This window comes from Molossus molossus, unplaced genomic scaffold, assembly GCF_014108415.1.
Source record: "Molossus molossus isolate mMolMol1 unplaced genomic scaffold, mMolMol1.p scaffold_m16_p_12, whole genome shotgun sequence".
Classification (NCBI taxonomy): Eukaryota; Metazoa; Chordata; class Mammalia; order Chiroptera; family Molossidae; genus Molossus; species Molossus molossus.
The window spans coordinates 79,206,952-79,231,206 of NW_023425347.1; the positions used below are offsets into that span (position 1 = coordinate 79,206,952).

Consider the following 24,255-nt stretch of genomic DNA (forward strand, 5'->3'; position numbering starts at 1 on the left):
TCCCTCCCACTCTATCTGTACAAAAAAATGGAAAAATATCCTCGGGTGAGGAAAAAAAAAAAAAAAAATCAGGAGGATACCTTGCCTGGGAAGGTCGTTCCTGAGGACTGAGGGGGGTCCCTGTCCCACACCAGGTGCCCCACTCAGGGTTCCAGTGCCAGGAAGAGAAGTCCCCATAACTTCTGGCTGAAAAAACTAGCAGGAACTGAGGCTCAGGGAAGCTGATGCAGCTGGACCCCCAGGCAGCTCCTTAAAGGGCCTGCACACGGACTTATCGGACTCTCTCCCTCTAAGCTTGGAGGGGAGGCAGCTCGAGGGGCACCAGAGACATACAGGGAAGAACTGAGCTGTTTGGCACTGGAGCGAAGGCTGGAGAGGGGGCTTTCTCTGGGACAAATGTGCTGTCAGAGGCCTTTGTTCCTTTGGTGAGCCCTTCCCTGGGGCGGCAGACAGTCACCATATCTGGGACTCCAGCAACCTGGCTCTTACTTGTTGCCCTGTCCTGGTGATTCCCTGAGGCCCCACCCCACCCAACTTTCAGGCCCACCCAAGCTGTTGCCAGTTGCTTAACCATAGGATTGGCCTGTCTTGGATCCTGCTTCAGGTTTTCCTAAATTCTTTCAAACAAGCAGCATCTGGTCTTAGATAGCCCCATACCTCTCGTTAAATAATACACAGAAACAAATACAGGGAGGCAGCCAAAATGAGGAGACAAAGAAACAGATCCCAAATGAAAGAACAGAAAAAATCTCCAGGAAAAGAACTAAGCGAAATGGAGATAAGCAACCTAATAGATGCTGAGTTCAAAATACTGCTTATAAAGATGCTCAGTGAACTTAGTGAGAACCCCCGCGAATTAGAGAGGGCCTCAAGAGCATAAAAAAGGACCAGTCAGAAATGAGGGAGGCAATAACTGAAATAAAGAATAATTTACACAGATTCAATAGTAGAGTAGGTAAAGCCAAGAAGCAAACCATCAATTTGGAATATAAGGGAGCAAAAAACACCCAATCAGAACAGCAAAAAGAAAAAAATGAGGATAGTGTAAGGAGCCTCTGGGACAACTTCAAGCGTGCCAACATTCACATCTTGGGGGTGCCAGAAGGAGAAGAGGGAGAACAAGAAATCAAAAACCTATTTGAAACAATAATGGCAGAAAAATTCCCTAACTTAGTGAAGGAAACAGACATACAAGTCCAGGAAGCACAGAGAGTCCCAAACAAGATGAACCCCAAGAGGCCCACACCAAGACACATCATCATCAAAATGCAAAAAGTTCAAGATAAAGAGAGAATCTTAAAAGCAGCAAGAGAAAGGCAATTAGTTACCTACAAGGGAGTTCCCATAAGGCTGTCAGCTGATTTCTCAAAAGCAACTTTGCAGGCAGAAGGGAGTGGCAAGAAATATTCAGAGTGATGAAAAGCAAGAACCTACAACCAAGATTACTCTATCCTGCAAAGCTGTCATTTAGAATCGATGGCCATATAAAAACTTTCCCAGACAAGAAAAAGTTAAAGGAGTTCATCATCACCAAACCATTTTTATATGAAATGTTGAAGGGTGTTTTTGAAGAAAAAGATAAAATATATGAACAAACAAAATGGCAATGAATACATATCTACTGACAATGGAATCTACAAACAAAATGAACAGGCAGAACAGGAACATTCTCATAGAAACAACTTCAAGTGTGCCAACATTTGCATCCTGGGGGTGCCAGCAGGAGAAGAGAGAGAACAAAAAATCGAAAACCTATTTGAAACAATAATGGCAGAAAACTTTCCTAACTTAGTGAAGGAAACAGACATACAAGTCCAGGAAGCACATTCTCATAGATACAGAGAACATTTTGTTGGTTGCCAGATGGAAGGGGTGTTGGAGGAATGGGTGAAAAAGGTGAAGGAATTAAGAAGAACAAATTGGTTGCTAGACTGACAAACCTCAAAGGGAAGGGGGATTCGGGGGGTGGGAGGAGATGAACCAAAGAGCTTATATGCATATATGCATGGCCAATGGACACAAACAACAGTGTGAAAAAAGGCAGGAGGGGGATGGTGGTGGGGAGGAGGGGGTCAATGGGGGAAAAATGAGGAACATCTGTAATACATTAAAAAATAAAGATTAAAAAAAAAGGAAAAGAAAAAAGAAAAATATCCTCGGGTGAGGATAAAAAAATAATAAATTATATAATAATAATAGCTAACATTATTGCCCTGGCTCTGGTGTAGCTCATTTAGTTGAGTATCATCCTGTGTACCAAAAAGTTGCTGGTTTGATTTCTGGTCAGGGCACATGCCCAGGTTGTGGGTGAGGTCCCTGATTGGGGTGCTTACAGGAGGTAACTGATTGATATCTCTCTCTCCCTCTCTCTTCCTCTCTCTAAAATCAATAAAAACATATATATATATATATATATATATATATATATATATATATATATAAAAGGTAACATTAGCCTGGCCAGTGTGGCTCAGTGGATTGTGCATTGTCCCATGGACTGAGAGGTCCCAATTCATTCCCAGTCAGGGCACAAACCCGGGTTGCGGGTTCAATCCCCAGTAGGGGGTGTGCAGTAGGCAACCAATGTAGGTTTCTCTCTCACATCAATGTTTCTCTCTCTCTCTAAAAAAAAATCAATAAAAACATTTTTAAAAAGCTAACATTACTAAGTGTTTACTTAATATTAAGTGCCAGGCACTGTTCCCAAACTTTACATATATTAATTGAAATAATCTTTACAAAAATCCTGGAGCATCATAGAATAGATAGGTCGCTTCAGCTGAGAAGCAATAGGTAAATAACCAGAACAGGCAAGTACTGTTATTAAAAAAAAACCAAACTGGTAGTAGTCATTGATGGTACCAGTAATTAATTATAAACTACAATAATAAAAATAGCCAATTCAAAATACTTACTAATAAACTTTATGAGATATTTGTGATCTATGGGAAAATATATAAGCATCAATAAGACATTTTAAAAAATACTGAATGAAGTAAAGAGAGAGGCCAAGTTCCTAGATAGAAAAGCCAAATAATGTAATAATGTCTATTGGACCCTTGCTACTCCAGCCCCAAGTTCTGAGGACTAACATCAGCTATTTCCACCCACCCTATGTATTATGGTCAAGAAATACAATACCCCTAAGAAGATATATATATATATATATATATATATATATATATATATATATCAATGCTATCCAATAGAAATATCATGTAGGATACACATGTAATTTTAGATTTTCTAATAGCCACTTTATAAAAAAATAAAAAGGAAACAATTAATTTTTATAATATATTTTACCTAATCAAAAAATATTATCATTTTAATATGTCATCAATATAAAAAGTATTACTATTTTATATTCTTTTTATATAGTCTTTGAAATCTGATGTGTATTTTATTTTACACTCATTATACATCTCAATTCAGACTAGCCACATTTTCAGTGGCTACTGTGCTGGACAGCACAGGTGCTGATTTAAATGTAATTTGGAGTATAATAACAGAAGCCAGCATGGGTGCCATGGGAATTTAAAGGAGGTATGTCTAACCCAGGCTGGAGTAATCAGGGTAAGTTTTCTAAAAGAGATATCTACTTAACCAGGCCTAGGAGGATGAGCAGGATTTAGCCAGGCAAAGGATGAGAAAGGCATTCTAAGCAGCATTAGCAGAGGGCACGAACGTGAAAAACAGCATATATGCCAAGGACTATCAGTAGTGATATTCTAGCACAAAAAAGGAAGCAAAAAACAGTGAGAAGACGCTAGGAAAATACACCATGACCAAATCTGCCCACTCTCTCCCCAGCCCAAACTAGGGAAGGGTCAGCAGGGGGAGGGACAGGAGGAGCTGTCCCTGGTTCTGACACCCAAGGCAGATTCACGGTGTAGTTCCACCCAGGCTGGAACTGAAATAACCCAGGTCAAGCCTATTTCCCGGGTCTCCAGCAGCACACGTAGAAGGCTTAAGACCCTAAAATTGGTCTGGAAGAACAGGAGAGGTCTTCGTACAGGCTGCTCCTGAGTGGGTTAGAGAATCTTCAAAACATCCAAGTCTAAGAACAAAATTCTAGCATATTGAAGTTTAGGGTCAGGTATGGCCAGGAAAGGCATTCTCCTTGTAATAAAAGTAGAGCTCTGGCGGGTTTGGCTCAGCGGTTAGCCCACGGACCAAAGAGTCGCGGGTTTGATTCTGGTCAAGGGCACGTACCTCGGTTGCGGTTCATCCCATCCCCAGTTGGGGATGTTCGGGAGGCAACCAGTCGATGTGTCTCTCTCACGTCGATGTTTCTCTTTCTCTCCCTCCCTCCCACTCTATCTGAACAAAAAAAATGGAAAAATGTCCTCGGATGAGGATAAAAAAAAAAAAAAGAAAGAATTACAATAAATAAATAAATAAAAATAAAAATTCAGTTTTGAAATAAAAGTAGATGTAGACCTACTATACCAAGTAAACCCCAAAGATGATAGTTAACCTATGGGGTCCTATTCTTAACCCCTTGGAGAATGTAAACTAACAACTCAACTTTCAACCCAGAATTAACTCCTATTATGTTCCCCACCTCCATTAATCCATAATGAGGCTAAATGAAGAAAAATATTTATAATAAATATGACCTCAGTATATGAATGGATCAAGGAAAAAAAGTCTTTACAAGTAGGACTATATAATTATCACTTATTCTTGAGTAAGTTGATATAGAATTCTAGTTTTATATCTATTAATGTTTTTAAATATATTTTTATTGATTTTTTAGAGTGAGAGAAAGGGAGAAATAGATAGAAACATCATTGTGAGAGAGCTACATCAATAGACCACCTCCTACACACACCCCCACTGGGGATCGAGCCCACAACCTGGGCATGTGCCCTGACCAGGAATTGAACTGTAACTTCTCAGTCTATCCACTGAGCCACACCAGTTGGGCTATTATCTATTAATCTTTAAAAATTGTATTACATACTCAATGATCAAGATATTGTGATGAAATTGTACATTGGCATTTTATACCAGTATGATCCTTTGGAAAGCAATTTGGCAATATTTATAAACAGTCATAATGATGTGTTTCTGCTCTTTTTCTTTTTTTGATCCTCACCCGAGGATATTTTTCCATTTATCCTCAGATAGAGTGGGAGGGAGGGGGAGAGAGGGAGAGACAGAGAAACATCGATGCGAGAGGAATACATCGATCGGTTGCCTCCTGCATGACCCCAACCAGGTCCGGGGACAAACTGCAACTGAGGTACGTGCCCTGATCAGAACTGAACTTACAACTCATTGGTCCTCTGGTTCATGCTCTAACCGCTGAGCCAAACCGGCCAGGGCTGTTTCTGCTCTTTGACTTATAATTCCACCTAGTTACATACTGAAACACTTGTAATCAGAATAACCTGGGTCAAATTTCAGCTCTGCCACATATGGACATGTAACTTTGATCAAGCCATAGGCTCATTATGAATTGTTATTTCCTCATCTGTAAAAATCTCAGAGTTTCAAAAAGATTAAATTAATTAATGAATGGGAAAGGCCAAGCACAGCCATTAGCACTTACAGGCGGTGAATACATGATAATTCCCATGGTCCTCTGATATGCTCCTGGGACAGGTCCTTGCTTTCTTTCTCAATCATTCTCATTGCTTTCCTTTCCTTTAATAGTAAATAAAAATAGAAAATGAAGAGGAGAACAAATCAGTTATATCCTTTAATGGGAACACTTATATCCTTTTCTCCTCCTAAGTTGAGCTCCAAGAGCCACCCCCTAATAGGTTTTGGGCTTGAACTAGTAGGAGGTTGGTGGTACCATATACTGAGATTGAAAACAGTGGAGGAGGAGCATATTTGGTGAGAAAGCTAATGACTGTGGCTTTTGACATATTGGGCCTGGGGAGCCTGCAAAATATCCTAGTGCAGTTGTCTCATACATGGTTGAATATACAATGTGGAACCCAGAAAAGACATCTCACTTAAAGCTCCATATTTAAGAGTTAAGAGTAACTGAAGCCATGGGCATGAATGAGAACTCTCAGAGAGGGTGTGTTACATGAAGAAACAATAGAACAAAGACAAAACCCTAAAAAACACCATTCAATTCATGCCCTCATATCAAAATGGTAATAAAATCCTGTGGATTATAACTCCTAATATATTTTGATAGTCTTTACTTTTCTATACCCCTACTGCTATTACCCAAGTCCAGGCTACCACTAACCCTTGCCTGGATAAGTGAAACAGCTTCCTAACTCCCCACCTCCAGACTTGCACCCACAGGTCCATTCTCTAATTGCATCATCAGGGTGATCTTTCCAAACACAAATATATATTTATTCATTCAACAAATATTTACTAAATGCCTACCAGTTAGTGAACAACCCAGACATGTGTGTTCACTGCCCTCATGAGGATTACAGTGACAGATAATAAACAAGTAAAAAACAAAACCCAAAATATATCTCAAGATCAGTGCTTTGAAAAAAAAAGAAAGGGTTGCTGTAAGACAAAATAAGAGAATAATTGGAGATAGTGACTATATCAGTGGTGAAGGAAGATGAAGGCCAAGTCTGAGCAGATGATGAATGTGGTAAGCCATCTTCAATACAAGGGCCATTTCATGACTGGGAAGGGACAGCCCTCACCCGCAATGATGGTGGTTAGCAAGATGAACAAAGAGGTGCAGATGAGAGCAGCAATTAACCAAAAGTTAATAGAAACTGCACGAAGAGAGTGCTTCAAAGAGTTGCTAAGAGCTAAATTAATTGAATGTGGCTGAAAGGATCAACTGAAGGCACACTGTAATTAAAGAGAAAGAACTAGAACACATTACTGTTGATGACTGGTGGCTGAAATCACACCAAAAGACAGAGCCCTGAAGCCTGACAGTGTAAAAGAGCTTCTACAAAGAATAAGAACATTCCTTGCTTAGCATGCCAGCCTTTAAGATTGAATTAGAGAGGACATCTGTAATACTTTCAACAATTAAAAAAAAAAGATTGAATTAGAGTGTGTTATTTTGTGGTTTTATTTCTGAAATCACAACTTGCCATAAAATAGAAATCAATTTCCCAATAAATCCTTTTTTGTATGATGGTATACAGTTTTCAGTAATGATGTATACATTGTATTGCTTTTTCCTCCTTATATGTTATTTTAATAAACATCTCATGAATTAAAAATTTAAAAAGATGGAGCTGCTACTTTAACAGGACAGAACTAAAATACTGATCATCAGCATGCAAGTTGGGGGTGATCAGACTTAGTTAAAGTGTTCTAAAGGTCCTTGTACTGTTTAGGACAAGAATAAAGGTATTGATCCATTTAGACTCTGGTACGCAAACATGATAAAACTTCAAAAAAAACACACACTATTAAATGAACAGAAATAAGGTTTTAAAAAGAACAGAACTAATATTTTTTAAAATTAATTAATATATTTTGGTTACAGATGTTTCTCCCTTTTCCTCCACTGATTCCCCCCTCCCCACCCCGTCCCCAGTTTTGTTGTCCATGTCCAATGTTCATGCACACATGCATATAAGTTCTGTGGTTTATCTCTCCCCCAACACTCCCTCTTCTGGGGATTGTCAGTCTGTACCCCACTTCCACGTCTCTGGAACTACCCCATTCCTCAGACTGTTATGTTCATTGTATTCCACAAATAAGTAAGATCATATGATACTTGTCTTTCTCTGTTTGGCTTGTCTTGCTTAGGGTAATACTTTCCGGGTCCCTCCATGTCGTCTCAAAGGATAAGAGATCTTTCTTTCTTACAGCTGCATAGTACTCCATTGTGTATATGTACCACAGCTTTTTTTTTTTTTAATTTTTTTTTCCTTTATTGATTTTAGAGAGAGAGAGAAAGAGACAGAAACATCGATGAGAGAAAACATCAATTGGCCACCTCCTGTATACCCCCCACTAGGGATTTGGCCCACAACCTGGGCATGTGCCCTGACCAGGAATTGAACTGACGACCTCTTGGTGCATGGGTCAACACTCAACCACTGAGCCACACCGGCTGGGCTGTACCACAGTTTTTTTATCCATTCGTCTACTGATGGACATTTGGGCTATTTCCAGATCTTAGCTATTGGAAATAGTGCTGTTACAAACAGGTACATATATTCTTTCTGATTGGTGTTTCAGGCTTCTTAGGTTATATTCCTAGAAGTGGGATCACTGGGTCAAATGGCAGTTCAATTTTTAATTTTTTGAGGTAACACCATATTGTTTTCCATAGTGGCTGCACCAGTCTGCATTCTCATCAGCAGTGTACTAGTGTCCCCTTTTCTCCACTCCCTCTCCAACACTTGTTGTTTGATGATTTGTTGATGGCGGCCATTCTGACAGGTGTGAGGTGATACCTCATTGTTGTTTTAATTTTCATCTCTCTGATGATTAGTGATGTTAAGCATTTCTTCATATGTCTCTTAGCCATTTGTATGTCCTGTTTGGAGAGGTGTCTAGTTCCTCTGCCCATTTTTTTTATTTTTATCCTCACTCAAGGACATTCTTTGACATTTTGTTCAGAAAAAGTGGGAGGGAGAGAGAGAGAGAGAGAGAGAGAAACATCGATGTGAAAGGGACACATCGAGTGGTCGCCACCCACATGACCCAACCAGGGCCTGGGACAAACTGCAACCGAGGTACGTGCCCTTAGCGGGAACCGAACCCGGGACTCTCCAGACCGCAGGCCAACGCTCTAACCGCTGAGACAAACCGGCCAGGGCATGCCCATTTTTTAATCGGGTTCTTTGTCTTCGTTTTCTTGAGTTGTATGAGCACTCTATATATTGGAAATTAATCCCTTATCTGATATATCATTGGCAATTATGCTCTCCCATACAGTGGGTTGCCTTTCCATTTTGATGATTGTATCTTTTGCTGTGCAGAAGCTTTTGAGTTTGATGTAGTCCCATGTGTTCATTTTCTCCTTTGTTTCTGTTGCCTTAGATGATGTATCAGTGAAAATTCTGCTGTGTATGATGTCTGAAATTTTGTTGCCTACATTTTCTTCTAGGATTTTTATGGATTCATGAGTCACATTTAAGTCTTTTATCCATTTTGAGTTTATTCTTGTGTATGGTGTAAGTTGATGGTCTAGTTTCATTTTTTTGCATATAGCTGTCCAATTTTCCCAACACATTTTATTTTATTTTATATTTATATCCTCACCCGAGGACATTTTTTTGTTTGTTTTTTGTTCAGATAGAGTGGGAAGGAGAGAGAGGAAGAGAGAGAGAGAAACATCGACGTGAAAGGGACACATCAAGTGGTTGCTACCTACACGACCCAACCAGGGCCGGGGATAAACTGCAACAGAGGTACGTCCCCTTAGCGGGAACCAAACCCAGGTCTCTCTGGACCACAGGCCAACGCTCCAACCACTGAGCCAAACCAGCAGGGCCCAACATCATTTATTAAAGAGGCTGTCTTTATGCTCTTGCCACCTTTCTCAAATATTAATTGAGCATATTGCCTTGGGTCCATTTCTGGGTTCTCTATTCTGTTCCATTGATCTATCTGCCTGTTTTTGTGCCAGTACCAGGCTGTTTTGATTACAGTGGCTTTGTAGTATAACCTGAAATCTGGTAATGTGATCCCTCCAACTTTGTTCTTCTTTGTCAAGATTGCTGTGGCTATTCGAGGTCTTTTTTGGTTCCATATGAACTTTTGAAGTATTTGTTCTAGTTCTGTGAAAAAAAAAATAACTTTCTATTCTAATTCTACAAATAAGTTAAGAAAATCTTTCAAACTTTTGACTAAATACCACTAGATTGATTTTAATTTTTTTTGTGTGTGTGTGTGTGGTATGTGCCCCTAGCGGGAACTGAACCCGGGACTCTCTGGTCCACAGGCTGACGCTCAACCGTTGAGCCAAACTGGCCAGGGCTCCCACTAGATTGATTTTAAAAACTGAGTTGGTAGTTAAAATCTTCCCACAATATATCAAATGGTTTTACAAGTGAGTTCTGTCAAACATTCAAGGAATAACAGATCATTTCAATCTTATACAAACATTTCCAGAGAAGAAAAGATGTAATACTCCCCAAGTCAGTATAATCTCAATACCAAAACCTACAAGAACAGTACAAGAAAGGAACATTATATACTAGTCTCACTCATGAACAAGGATGTAAAAATCCTAAACAAATTAATAGAAAACAAGATGCAGTGATGTATTAAAAATATTAAATGTAGCTGGCCCGGTAGCTCAGTTGGTTAGAGTATCATCCTGATACTCCAAGGTTGCAGGTTCCATCCCCCATCAAGGCCAATATAAGAATCAACCAATGGATGCATAAATAAGCAGAACAACAAATCAATGTTGCTCTCCCTCTTTCTCTCTCCCTTCCTGTCTCTCTAAAATCAACTAAAAAAAGATTTTTTAAAAAGACTTAAATAAATAAATGTATAATGTATATCTCTCATGACCAAATTGTACTTATCCCAAAAAAGCAATATAATTTAACATTAGAAAGTCTGAAATGTCAAGTAAAAGATAAAAACAATATGACCAGCTTTTAGATGCAGAAAAATCACTCAATAAAATTCAACACCTATTCATGATTTTTATTTATTTATTTTTTCATCCTCACCCAAGGACATTTTTTTTTTTCATTTTTTGTTCAGATAGAGTAGGAGGGAGAGAGAGGGAGAGAGAGAGAGAGAGAGAGAGAGAGAGAGAGAGAGAGAGAGAGAGAGAAACATCGGCGTGAAAGGGACACATCCAGAGGCTGCCACCCACACAACCCAACCAGGACCAGGGACAGACTGCAACCAAGGTACGTGCCCTTAGCGGGAACCGAACCCGCGTCCCTCTGGACCACAGGTCGATGCTCTAACCGCTGAGCCAAACCGGCCAGGCACTATTCATGATTTTTAAAAACACCTTTTAGCAAACTAAGAAAAAGAGTTTCTTAAACTGTTAAAGGGTATCTACCAAAACCCTATAGCAAACACTGTTTAAATTAGTATTATATTGTGCCCTGGTCGGTTTGGCTCAGCGGTCAGAGTGTCGGCCCACGGACCAGCCGGCGTGGCTGAGTGGTTGAGCGTTGACCATGTACCAAGAAGTCGTTGGTTCAATTCCTGATCAGGGCACATGCCCAGGTTGTGGGTCCAATCCCTGGTGGGGGGCATGCAGGAGATGGCCAATCGATGTTCTCTCTCATCAATGTTTATATCTCACTCTCTCTCTCCCTTCCTCTCTCTTTAAAATCAATAAAGAAAAATAAAAAGTTTAATCAATTTCATTGTTTATTAGGAAAATACAGAGTAAGATCACAATGAGACATCAATTTCATCCACTAAATTGGGACAAAATTAAGACTGTAGAATAGCCCTGGCCAGTTTGGCTTAGCAGTTAGAGTGTCGGCCCTTGGATGAAAAGGTCTCATGCTGATTGCCCGTCAAGGGCAGGTACCTGGGTTGCAGGTTCAATCCCTGGTCCTGGGGTCAGGATCGTGTAGGAGGCAACTGATCCATATGTGTCTCTCTCAATGTCTCTCTCTCTTTCTCCTTCTCTTCCTTCTACTCTATCTAAAAAAATAAATGAAAAAATAACCTTGGTTAAGGATTAACAATAACAATAAAAAAGAAATAATGAGAACTCTTAGATACTGTTTGGTGAAAGTGTAAATTGGTACAACCAACACACTAATTTGTAAAGTTGAAAATGTGTACAGCCTGCCCTGGCCGGTTTGGCTCAGCGGTTAGAGCGTCGGCCTGCGGTCCAGAGAGACCCGGGTTCGGTTCCCGCTAAGGGCGCGTACCTCGGTTGCAGTTTGTCCCCGGCCCTGGTTGGTTGTGCGGGTGGCAGCCACTCGATGTGTTCCTTTCACATCGATGTTTCTCTCTCTCTCTGTTCCTCTCTCTCCCTCCCACTCTACCTGAACAAAAAATGGAAAAATGTCCTCGGGTGAGGATAAAAAAAAAAAAAAAAGAAAATGTGTACAGCCTATGACCCAAGATTTTTGGTCCAGAGGAACTTGTGCTTTTACCAAGAGGAGATATACATAAGAATGTTCTTAGGCCCAGCCAGTGTGGCTCAGTGGATTGAGCATTGTTGTCCCATGGACTGAGAGGTCCGGGTTCAATTACCGGTCAGGGCACATGCTCAGGTTGCAGGCTCGATTCCAATAGGGGATGTGCAGGAGGTAGCCGATCAATGTTTCTCTCACATCAATGTTTCTATTTATCTCTCCCTTCCTTTCTCTCTAAAAAATCAATAAAAACATATTCTAAAAAAATATATGCAAAAGTAAACTATATGACCCAGCCAGTGTGGCTCAGTGGTTGAGCATCAATCCATGCACCAAAAGGTCACTGGTTTGATTCCTGGTCAGGGCACATGCCCAGAGCCAAAAATCCCCAGTGAGGGGCATGCAGGAGGCGGCTGATCTCATTGATGTTTCTATCTCTCTCTCCCTCTCCCTTCATCTCTCTCTAAAATCAATAAAGAAAAATAAATAAATAAAATGCCCATCACTAAAAAAAAAAAAGTAAACTACATTGCATAAGGATACAAATATATGTATTGAACAATATACAAAAGTATGAGCCCTGGCCGGTTTGGCTCAGTGGTTAGAGTGTCGGTCTGCGGACCAGGTTCGGTTTCCATTAAGGGCACGTACCTTGGTCCCCGGCCCCGGTTGGGGTCATGTGGGTGGCATGGTAAATCCAAATTGCAAGATGGCAGGTACAGCTGAGAGGGGAAAGTACGGGACAGAATTTTAAAAAAAATATACAGTCAGAATACCTCAAAAAGTTAAATAAATAAAAAGGTAAAATATTTTCTTTTTCTCTTTTTTGGGGGTGGATAGACTGAATGGTGAGTAATAGGTGTTGGTTATAGCATTCTTCTTTAGATTACACATGTTACAAACATTCTTTTGTAACTATGTAATCTTAAACAACTAATTTAGTCTCACAGTGCCTCAGTTTTCTCATCTGTAAATCAAGAAAAACAATAATACCCACCTCTATACAGCTGTTGGGAGAATTAAATTGTTTAATAGATATAAAGTGCTTGCAACAGTGCTTCAACTTAGTGTGTAAACATTCACTTATTGCCTGTTTTCTGTTCAGTATTCCTTACTTCAATTATATTTAACATTGCCCAAAGTAAGACTCTGTTTTGTCTTCTCTAGAGACTAAACTTTCAATCTTCTATCAGGTTGGATAGACTTGTGAAGTTGGAGGGAATCTGGGAGTCTAACAGATTTCTACTATTCTTTCAACCAATCTTCCTCTTTTCAGCCCCACCGTCATCATATCCAGAAGTCATTGCCCTAACTGGAATCAAACCCACCACCTTCTGGTGTGTGGGATTATGCTCCAGTCAACTGAGCCACACCAGCCAGGGCTATCAAGAGGTTCTTGGTGCCTCCAATTCTTAAATTGTGTGTGTCTATGTGTTTGTCTATGAGAAAGAGGTTGAGAGAGAGAAAAAGAAGGTGGTTTGTAGGTAAAACTTGTTGCCTTTAGCTTTCTCCCACATCACTTTAGGATTTAGCTTTCTGGGATATGCAAAGTCAGTTACCACTGGTCCATAAAATTCCTAACTTACAAAAATTCATTCCCATTTTCTCCTCTCCTTTGCTCTATGTCCTTATGGGTTTGTGCTTTTTTAATTTAATTTTTTAAAACTTATCTTTATTGCCCAGCTAGTGTTGCTCAGTGGATTGAGCATCGACCCATGGACTGAGAGGTCCCAGTTCGATTCCCATTCAGGGCACATGCTCGGGTTTTGGGCTTGATCCCCAATGGGGTGTGTGCAGAAGGCAGCGGATTGAAGCCTCTCTCTCTCTTCTTTCCTCTCTCTAAAAAATCAATAGAAACATATTAAAAAAACAAAACTTATCTTTATTATTGAATGTATTACAGATGTTTCCCCCCTTTTTGCCCATTGACCCCCTCCTCCTGCTCCTGCCTTCCCCACACTATTGTCTGTCCATCTGTCCATTGGTTATGCATATATGCATTTAAGTTCTTTGGTTTATCTCTTCCCGCCCTCCACCCTCTTGCCTTTGAGGTTTGTCAGTCTAAAAACCAATTTGTACTTCTTTTTTTTTTTTTAAATTATTTATTTATTTTTTTGTTACAGATATTTTACCTTTTTTACCCCATTGGCACCCCCCTCCCCACCCCACCCCCGCCCCATCCCCGGCTTAGTTGTCCATGTCCATTGGTCATGCATATATGCATATAAGTTCTGTGGTTTATCTCTTCCCACCCCCCCACCCCCTCTTCTGAGGGATGTCAGTCTGTGCCCTACTTCCATGTTTCTGGGTCTACTGTATTCCTCAGACTGTTATGTTCATTATATTCCGTATATAAGTGAGATCATGTGGTATTTGTCTTTTTCTGCTTGGCTTATTTCACTTAGTATAATACTTTCCAGGTCCCTCCATGTCGTCTCAAAGGATAAGAGATCTTTCTTTCTTACCGCTGCACAGTACTCCATTGTGTATATGTACCACTGCTTTTTCATCCATTTGTCTACTGATGGACACTTGGGCTGTTTCCAGATCTTAGCTATTGTAAATAGTGCTGCTATGAACATGGGGGTACATATATTCTTCCTGATTGGTGTTTCAGGCTTCTTAGGGTATATTCCTAGAAGCGGGGTCACTGGGTCAAATGGAAGTTCAATTTTTAATTTTTTGAGGTAACACCTTATTGTTTTCCACAGTGGCTGCACCAGTCTGCATTCCCATTAGCAGTGTATTAGACTCCCCTTTTCTCCACACCCTCGCCAACACTTGTTGTTTGATGATTTGTTGATGGCGGCCATTCTGACAGGTGTAAGGTGATACCTCATTGTTGTTTTAATTTGAATCTCTCTGATGATTAGTGATGTTGAGCATTTCTTCATATGTCTCTTGGCCATTCGTATGTCCCATTTGGAGAGGTGTCTATTCAGCTCCTCTGCCCATTTTTTAATTGGGTTCTTTGTCTTCCTTTTGTGGAGTTGTATGAGCACTCTATATATATTGGAAATTAACCCCTTGTCTGATACATCATTGGCAATGATGTTCTCCCATACAGTGGGTTGCCTTTCCATTTTGATGATTGTTTCTTTTGCTGTGCAGAAGCTTTTTAGTTTGATGTAGTTCCATGTGTTCATTTTTTCCTTTGTTTCCGTTGCCTTAGGTGATGTATCAGTGAAAATTCTGCTCCGTATGATGTCCGAAATTTTGTTGCCTATATTTTCTTCTAGAATTTTTATGGATTCACGGGTCACATTTAAGTCTTTTATCCATTTTGAGTTTATTTTTGTGTATGGTGTAAGTTGATGGTCTAGTTTCCTTTTTTTGCATGTAGCTGTCCAATTTTCCCAACACCATTTATTAAAGAGGCTGTCTTTACTCCACTGTATGCTCTTGCCACCTTTGTCAAATATTAATTGAGCGTGTTGCCTTGGGTCCATTTCTGGGTTTTCAGTTCTGTTCCACTGGTCTATATGCCTGGTCTTGTGCCAACACCAGGCTGTTTTGGTTACAGTCGCTTTGTAGTATAACCTGATATCTGATATTGTGATCCTACCTACTTTGTTCTTCTTTTTCAAGATTGCTGTGGCTATTTGGGGTCTTTTTTGGTTCCATATGAACTTTTGAAGTATTTGTTCTAGTTCTATGAAATATGTCATTGGTATTTTGATGGGGATTGCATTGAATCTATAGATTGCTTTGGGTAGTATGGACATTTTAATGATGTTAATTCTTCCAATCCATGAACAGGGAATGTGCTTCCACTTTTTTATATCTTCCTCTATTTCTTTTTTCAATGACCTGTAGTTTTCTGCAAATAGTTCCTTTACTTCTTTGGTTAAGTTTATTCCTAGGTATCTTAATTTTTTTTGGCACGATGGTAAATGGGATTGTTTTTTCAGTTTCTCTTTCTGTGAGTTCATCATTGGTGTACAAGAATGCTGTCGATTTCTTGATGTTAATTTTGTATCCTGCTACTGTGCCAAATTCATTTATTAAGTCTAGTAGATTTTTGATGGAATCTTTAGGGTTTTCTATGTATAATAGCATGTCATCTGTAAATAATGACAGTTTCACTTCCTCCTTTCCAATTTGGATCCCTTTCATTTTTTCTTCATGTCTGATTGCTGTGGCTAAGACTTCCAGTACAATGTTAAATAAGAGTGGTGAAAGTGGACATCCCTGTCTTGTTCCTGTTCTTAATGGAAATGTTTGTAGTTTCTGTCATTTGAGTATGATGTTGGCTGTAGGTCTTTCATATATGGCCTTTATTATATCGAGATATGATCCCTCTATTCCCACATTGCTGAGCGTTATTATCAGAAATGGATGCTGGATTTTGTCGAATGCTTTTTCAGCATCTATTGATATGATCATGTGGTTTTTATTCTTCATTTTGTTTATGTGGTGTATCACATTTATTGATTTGCGAATATTGTACCAGCCTTGCATCCCTGGGATGAATCCCACTTGGTCATGGTGAATAATTTTTTTGATGTATTTCTGGATCCGATTTGCTAATATTTTATTCAGGATTTTGGTGTCTATGTTCATCAGAGATATTGGTCTGTAGTTTTCTTTCTTCGTAGTGTCTTTTTCTGGTTTTGGAATTAGAATTGTGCTGGCCTCATAGAACGTGTTTGGAAGTCTTCCTTCTTCTTGAATTTTTTGAAATAGTTTGAGGAGAATGGGTGTTAGTTCTTTTTTGAATGTTTGGTAAAACTCCCCCATGAAGCCATCTGGGCCTGGGCTTTTGTTTGCTGGGAGTCTTGATTCCCTCTTCAATTTCCTTAGTTGTTATTGGTCTGTTCAAGTTTTCTATCTCTTCCGGGTCCAGTTTTGGGAGACTGTGTGTTTCTAGAAATTTGTCCATTTCGCTTAGATTGTCGAATTTGTTGCCATATAGTTGTTCATAGTAGTTGTTAACGATCTTTTGTATATCCGTGGTGTTGGTTGTTACATCTCCTCTTTCATTTCTGATTTTGTGTATTTGGGTTCTCTCTCTTTGTTTCTTGGTGATTCTAGCTAAGGGTCCATCAATCTTGTTTATCTTTTTAAAAAACCAGCTCTTTGTTTCATTGATCCTTTGAATTGTTTTTTTGGTCTCTATGTCATTTATTTCTGCTCTGATCTTTACTATTTCCTTCCTTCTACTTGCTCTGGGGTTTTCTTTTTGTTTGTTTTCTAATTCTTTAAGTTGTGAGGTTAGACAGTCAATTAGAAATTTTTCTTGTTTTTTGAGGTAGGCCTGTAGTGCTATGAACTTCCCTCTCAGAACTGCTTTCGCTGCATCCCATAGATTTTGTGTTGTTGTGTGTTCATTTTCATTGGTTTCCAGGAAGTTTTTAATTTCTTCCTTGATCTCCTCGGTGACCCATTCATTGTTTAATAACATGCTATTTAGCCTCCATGTGTTGAAATGTCTTTGCATGTTCTTGTTGCAATTGATTTCTAGTTTCATGCCATTGTGATCTGAGAAGATGCTTGATATGATTTCAATCTTCTTGAACTTGTAGAGATTTAGTTTGTGTCCTATCATGTGGTCTATCTTTGAGAATGTCCCATGTGCACTTGAGAAGAATGTGTATTCTGTAGTTTGGGGGTGTAATTCTCTATAGATATCTATTAAATCCATTTGGTCTAGTGCTTCATTTAGAGTCTCTGTTTCCTTGCTAATTTTTTGCCTAGAGGATCTATCCAGTGCTGTCAATGGGGTGTTGAAGTCCCCTGCTATGATTGTATTGTTGTCGATTTCTCCTTGGAAGTCCTCCAGAAGATTTTAAATATATTTTGGTGCTCCTATATTGGGTGCATATATGTTTATCAAGGTCATATCTTCCTGTTGGATAGATGCTTTCACTATTATGTAGTGGCCTTCTTTGTCTCTAGTTATGGTCTTCATTTTGAAATCTATTTTATCAGATATGAGAATTGCTACCCCAGCTTTTTTTTGCTTTCCATTTGCTTGGAAAATTTTTTTCCATCCCTTCACTTTCAACCTATGTGAGTCTTTTGTTGTGAGGTGGGTCTCTTGTAAACAAAATATAGATGAGTCATGCTTTCTTATCCAATCAGCTACTCTGTCTTTTTATGGGAGCATTCAATCCATTTACATTTCTGGTGATTATTGATATGTACTTATTTATTGCCATTTTTGTTTAGTGTGGTTCTATTTTTCTTCCCATTTCTCCTGCTAATTACAGCAGTCCTTTTAACATTTCTTGCAGTGCTGGTTTGGTGCTAATGTATTCCCTTAGCCTTTTTTTGTCTGGGAAGCTCTTTATTTGATCTTCTATTTTGAATGATAGCCTTGCTGGGTAGAGTAGTCTTGGATTCAGATCCTTGTTTTTCATGACTTTGATTACTTCATGCCATTCCCTTCTGGCCTGGAGTGTTTCTTGTGAGAAGTCAGCTGAGAGCCTTATGGGGTTTCCTTTGTAGGTAACCTGTTGCTTATCTCTTGCTGCTTTTAGGATTCTCTCTTTGTCTTTAATTTGTGGCATTTTAATTACTATGTGTCTTGGTGTGGGCCTGTTTGGGTTCTTCTTACTTGGGACTCTCTGTGCTTCTTGAACTTGAATGCCTTCTTTCTTCACCAAATTAGGGAAGTTTTCTGTCACTATTTTTTTGAATATATTCTCTATCCCTTGCTCATTTTCTTCTTCTTTGGGGACTCCTATGATGCGAATATTATTACGTTTCCAGTTGTCCCACAGTTCTCTTAAGCTGTCTTCCTGTTTTTTAATAGTTTTTTCCTTTTGTTTTTCTGATTGGTTTTTTCTACCCTGTCTTCTAATTCACTGATCCGGTCCTCAGCTTCCTCTGCTCTGCTTTTTAAACCTTCCAATATGTTTTTCATTTCTGATATGTCATTTTTTATCTCTTCTTGATGGTTTTTAATTTACAATTGGCTTATTTTCAGTGTCTCTATGTCCTTATTCATGCTGTTCAGCTTCCTCAAGATCATGGCTCTGAATTCTAGCTCTGTTAACATGCCTAATTGCTCCACATTGATCTCATCTTCAGTGGAGGTCTCTTGCTCTTTCATTTGGCTTCTGTTTCTGTGTTTCACCATTTTGGCTATCACTGTGGGCTTTGGAGCCTGTCAAGTTCTCCCTGTGGGTGTTGGTGTTCTGCTGTTTGTGGCTCCCTCTCCTGTGTTTAGATGAGCGAGGAGGACCCACGTTAAACACCACTGTCAAGTCTTACTTTCCTGATTAAAGTTGCCAGCCCAGGAAAGGTACTGTTATCCTCTAGCTTTTTGCCTGGAGGCTAGCAGTCGAGGTTACTTGAGGAGTTTTGGGTTGTCAGTTGATTGAAAAACTCCCTCAGGTGCTCAGCACAAGGGGATTTTACGAGGGTGGGGCAGATGCTGGTTGTTAGTGAGCCTCAATTAGCACTTCAATGGCCCACAGGGTGGGGTTGGATCTCCGAGGGAGGGGCGCTGTCTCTCCTCAGAGCCCTGCGAAGGAGCAATATGGCCACCATCCTGTGTGGCTGCCACTCAGCAAAAGCTCTGAGCGCCCTCCAAATCCCGCGTGTCCCCACACAGCTCCAGTCCAGTCTGCCCTCCCTCTGCCAGAGCCCAAGGTGAGTGGCTGTGGCTGTTTCAGCCTCTGTCCCTGCTCTGCGCTGTGGAGCCGCCTGGGAGTGTAACCCGAGGGTGCTGCTCCCAGCTAAGGCCGCTGCCGAGCTGCCGACCCTGGGCTCCCAGCCCCCATCTCGCGCCTTCGCAAGCCTACCAGGATGGAGTCAGTGTCCCTTGTTATATGGTCCTCGCAAGCTGCTTTTCTGTTGCTTTTTCCCATCAATTTGTCTGTGTTGTAGTTGTAATTCCAGTTTGGTTCTGGGCGACGGTCTGTGTAGCTTCCTTTCACTCCGCCGTCATTTTTCCCACCCCAATTTGTACTTCTTAATCTCTTCACTTTTTTCACCCATTCCCCTAACCCTCCTCCCTCAGCCTCAATTCCATCTGGGTTTTTTTTTAATCCTCACCCGAGGACATTTTTGCATTTATCTTCAGATAGAGCTGGAAGGAGAGAGGGAGGAAGAGAGAGAGAGAAACATGGAGTGATTGCCACCCACACGACTCCACCCCAACCGGGGCAGGGGAAAAACTGCAACCAAGGTACGCGCGTGCCCTTAGCGGGAACAGATCCCAGGACTCTGGTCCACAGGCCGACGCTCTAACCGCTGAGCCAAACTGGCCAGGGCATTTCCACTGATTTTTACAGCCAGAAGTTATAGGGACTTCTTTTCCTGGCACTGGAACCCTGAACTGGGAGACCTGGTGTGGGACGGGGGGCCCTCAGTCCTCAGGGAGTTACCTTCATAGCCGAGGTGGCCTCCTGATTTTCATCCACCACACGTGGGTGTAGGACCAGCCCTTCGGCCTCCGCCCCTCCTACCAGTCTGGATGTGGTTTTAATTCTGTAGTTGTAGTACTTCCATTCAGCTCTATGTCAGGCAGTTCTGAATGATGGTTGTTCTGTAGTTTAGTCGTAATTTTGTTGTGGTTGTGGGAGGACGCGATACCGCGTTTACCTACCCGCCATCTTGACCGGAAGTCTCGGGTTTGTACTAAAAATCCATTTAATTTTTTTTGGGTGGGGTTAATGTTGGTAAATGGGGGTGAGTAATTCACCAGGTCTCACTCTTAACTATGAGGCAGTATAGAATAGTGGTTAAGGCCCTGGCTGGTTTTGCTCAGCGGTTAGAGCGTCGGCCTACGGTCCAGAGAGACCCGGGTTCGGTTCCCGCTACGGGCACGTACCTCAGTTGCAGTTTGTCCCTGGCTCTGGTTGGTTGTGTGGGAGGAAGCCACTCGAAGTGTCCCTTTCACGTCAATGTTTCTTTCTTTCTCTTCCTCTCTCTCTCTCCCACTGTATATGAACAAAAAATGGAAAAATGTCCTCGGATGAGGATTAAAAAAAAAAAAAAGGAACACATGCCCTAGACTGCCCTGGCTCCACCACTTCCAAATTGTATGCCCTTTGTTAAACTACTCAAGCTCTCATTTCCTTCATGTTAGCTTTTATAAACTGAGGGTAGTAGCACCTACTTCATTAACGATAAAGATTAAATAAATTAATATTTGAAAGAGCTTATAACTTTGCCCTTAACACTGTAAGTGCTCAATAAATAATACCTAATATTATTTGAGGAAATTCCCCCAACATGACAGAGAACAAAACAAACAGTAAACACGACTCAGAGGAAATAGATTATGCAAAGGGAACACAAGAAAACTTCCTCCACAAAACTGAATTTTAGCCCAGCCAGTGTTGCTCAGTGGTTGAGTGTTGACCCAGGCACCAAGAGGTCGCCGGTTCGATTCCCGGTCAGGGCACATGCCCAGGGTGTGTGGGCCTGATCCCCAGTTGGGGGCATGCAGGAGGTGGCCGATTGATGTTTCTCTCTCCCTCTCCTTTCCTCTCTCTCTAAAATCAACAAAGAAAAAAAAATTTTTAAATTAAAAAAACCTGAATTTTACATTCTCAGAAAAATAAAAGAAGATCCATTAAACAAGAGATTATAACAATAGGGACAATTTAATCTAAAGAAAAATATTAAAAGCAAAGATTTTAAATGCATACATGAAAGATACAGTTGAAAATATTATCCCAGAAAGGAGAACATAAAAAACAGAGGGGGGAAAAAGAAAAGAAAATTAAAAGATTCATTCATTAGGTCCCACAGCTGAACAGCAGAAAATCCAGTTCAAGAGAGAGGAGGAAAAAAAGTGGAGAAGAAATTATCAAAGATCTAATACAAAAAACTTTAGTTCTCAGAAAGGAACCATTCTGTGCTCAGCACACAGAGAAAAAACTCATATAAGAATACATCATAGTAAAATTTCAGATTTTCAGGCTAAAAAGAGATCTTAGAAGCTTTCTATCAGAGCACATAGCAAACTTTTTGTTATTGAGTGTTTTACCTGTTCTATGTGAGGGCAAGAACAATGTCCACCCTCCTCACGGTTACCTCCAAGTGCCAAACACAGTGCCTGGAAAAGGGTAGGTACATAGCATTTGTTGAACCAATCTTGTGTGATTTTTGAAAATAAATAAATCCCTCTATACACATCCTCGGAAATCCCTCATTATTTTTGGCAGGCATTTTAGTCACTGCATGGATTAGGGGTGGGGAACCTTTTTACTGCCAATGGCCATTTGAATATTTATTTATTTATTTATTTATTTATTTATTTATTTATATTTTATCCTCACCTGAGGACATTTTTCGATATTTTGTTCAGATAGAGTGGGAGGGAGAGAGAGAGAGAGAGAGAAATATCGACGTGAAAGGGACACATCAAGTGGTTGCCACCCGCACGACCCAACCAGGGCCGGGGACAAACTGCAACTGAGGTACATACCCTTAGTGGGAACCAAACCCGGGTCTCTCTAGACTGCAGGCCAGTGCTCTAACTGCTGAGCATAACCGGCCAGGGCCCATTTGGATATTTGTAACATCATTCGAGGACCATACAAAATTATCAACTTAGCTCAACTGGTTTGGCTCAGTGGACTGAGCGTCATCCCATAGACTGAGAGGTCCTGGGTTGGATTCCCAGTCAGGGCACACGCCTGGGTTTCAAGCTCAGTCCTCAGCAGGGAGCGTGCAGGAGGCAGCTGATCAATGTTTCTCTCTCATGGATGTTTCTATCTCTCTCTCCCTCTCCCTTCCTCTCTTTCTAAAATCAATAAAAACATATTTTTTTTAAAAAAAGAATCCAGACATGGCTTAGCTAGATCTTCTGCTTGTCTTCTGCTTGTCAGCTCACTGGCTATAATCAAAGTGTAGGCCAGGGCTGTTTTTTTTTTTTTTTTTATCCTCACCCGAGGACATTTATCCTTTTGTTGTTGTTGTTCAGATAGAGTGGGGAGGAAGAGAGAGAGAGAGAAACATTGACATGAAAGGGACACATCGAGTGGTTGCCACCCGCACAACCCAACCAGGGCCGGGGACAAACTGCAACCAAGGTACATGCCCTTAGCAGGAATTGAACCCGGGTCTCTCTGGACCGCAGGCCGATGCTCTACCACTGAGCCAAACTGGCCAGGGCTGGGGCTGGTTTCTTATCTGGAGTCTTGACTAGGAAAAAAATCCACTCTCCAGTTTGCTGGTTAGCAGCATTCAGTTCATTGCAGCTGTATAACTGAGAGCTTCTGTTTTTTGTTGGCTGGCAGCTAGAAGCTGTTCTCAGCTCCTAAGGGCCCCTTACAATTCCTTGTTGCCTGGGCATCCCCAACATGACCATAAAGGAGCGTGAGAAAGGGAGAGAGGCAGAGAGAGAGAGAGAGAATGACTTTAGAATGAGTCTGCTAGCAAGATAGTCTTATATAACTTAATGTAACCACAGAATCACATCCCATCACCTTTGCCATATTGTATTGATTAGAAGCAAGTCACTGGTCCTATCCACACACTTGGGGAGAAGATTATACAGAGGCCTGAACACCAGCCCTGGCTAGTTTGGCTGAATGGTTAGTGTGTCGGCCCACGGACTGAAAAGTCTTAGGTTTGATTCCTGATCAAGGGTATATGACTGGTTTGCAGATTCCATCCCTGACCCCGATCAGTGTCCTGCAGGAGGCAACCAATCAATGCCTCTCTCACATCGATGCTTCTCTCTCTCTCTTTTTCCCTCCCTTAAAAATAATTTAAAAATAAATTAAATTAAAAAATAAAAAATTTTATTTCATTTAAAAGTGGTTCATCAGCCCTGGCCGGTTTGGCTCAGCGGTTGGAGCATCAGCCTGAGGACCAGAGAGTCCTGGGTTTGGTTGCCGCTAGGGGCACGTACCAAAAAAAAAAAAAAAAAAGTGGTTCATCAGTAAACTTGGAAAAGTAGGAAACAAAGGTTGTCCTGCACTTACTGTGACTAAGAAGGCAAGCATGTTAAATAAGGAGAAATGCTAGCACTCCCATTTGTCTTTCAAGCAAATCCTCTTGTCTAAGTCCAATCAGCAATAAAGTAGACATCCTGCTTTTTGTTCAACTACTTACTGTCTATGTCTATTTTTCAGTTGGTTCTGAACTGTGGTGTAGGAAAGATGGTATGATTTATTAATCCACTAAAACCTCAAAATCTTCAACTGGTGAAACCTACTTGTATTTCAAAACTTAGCTCAGGGCTTCCTGCCTTCATGACAACTTCCTGACATTCCCTCCCATGTGTCCCTGCTTGTACTTCCTGTGGTGTGTGTGTGGCAACACTTAGCCATTCTCCTTTGTCAATATAGCTTCCCCTTTC

The 24,255-nt window shown here is 40.7% G+C and overlaps 1 pseudogene; it reads left to right on the forward strand.

Annotated features, from left to right (window-relative positions):
• The first annotated feature begins 6,649 nt into the window (after window positions 1–6,649).
• Window positions 6,650–6,943, forward strand: LOC118625996 (annotated as a pseudogene).
• Window positions 6,944–24,255: the final 17,312 nt, after the last annotated feature.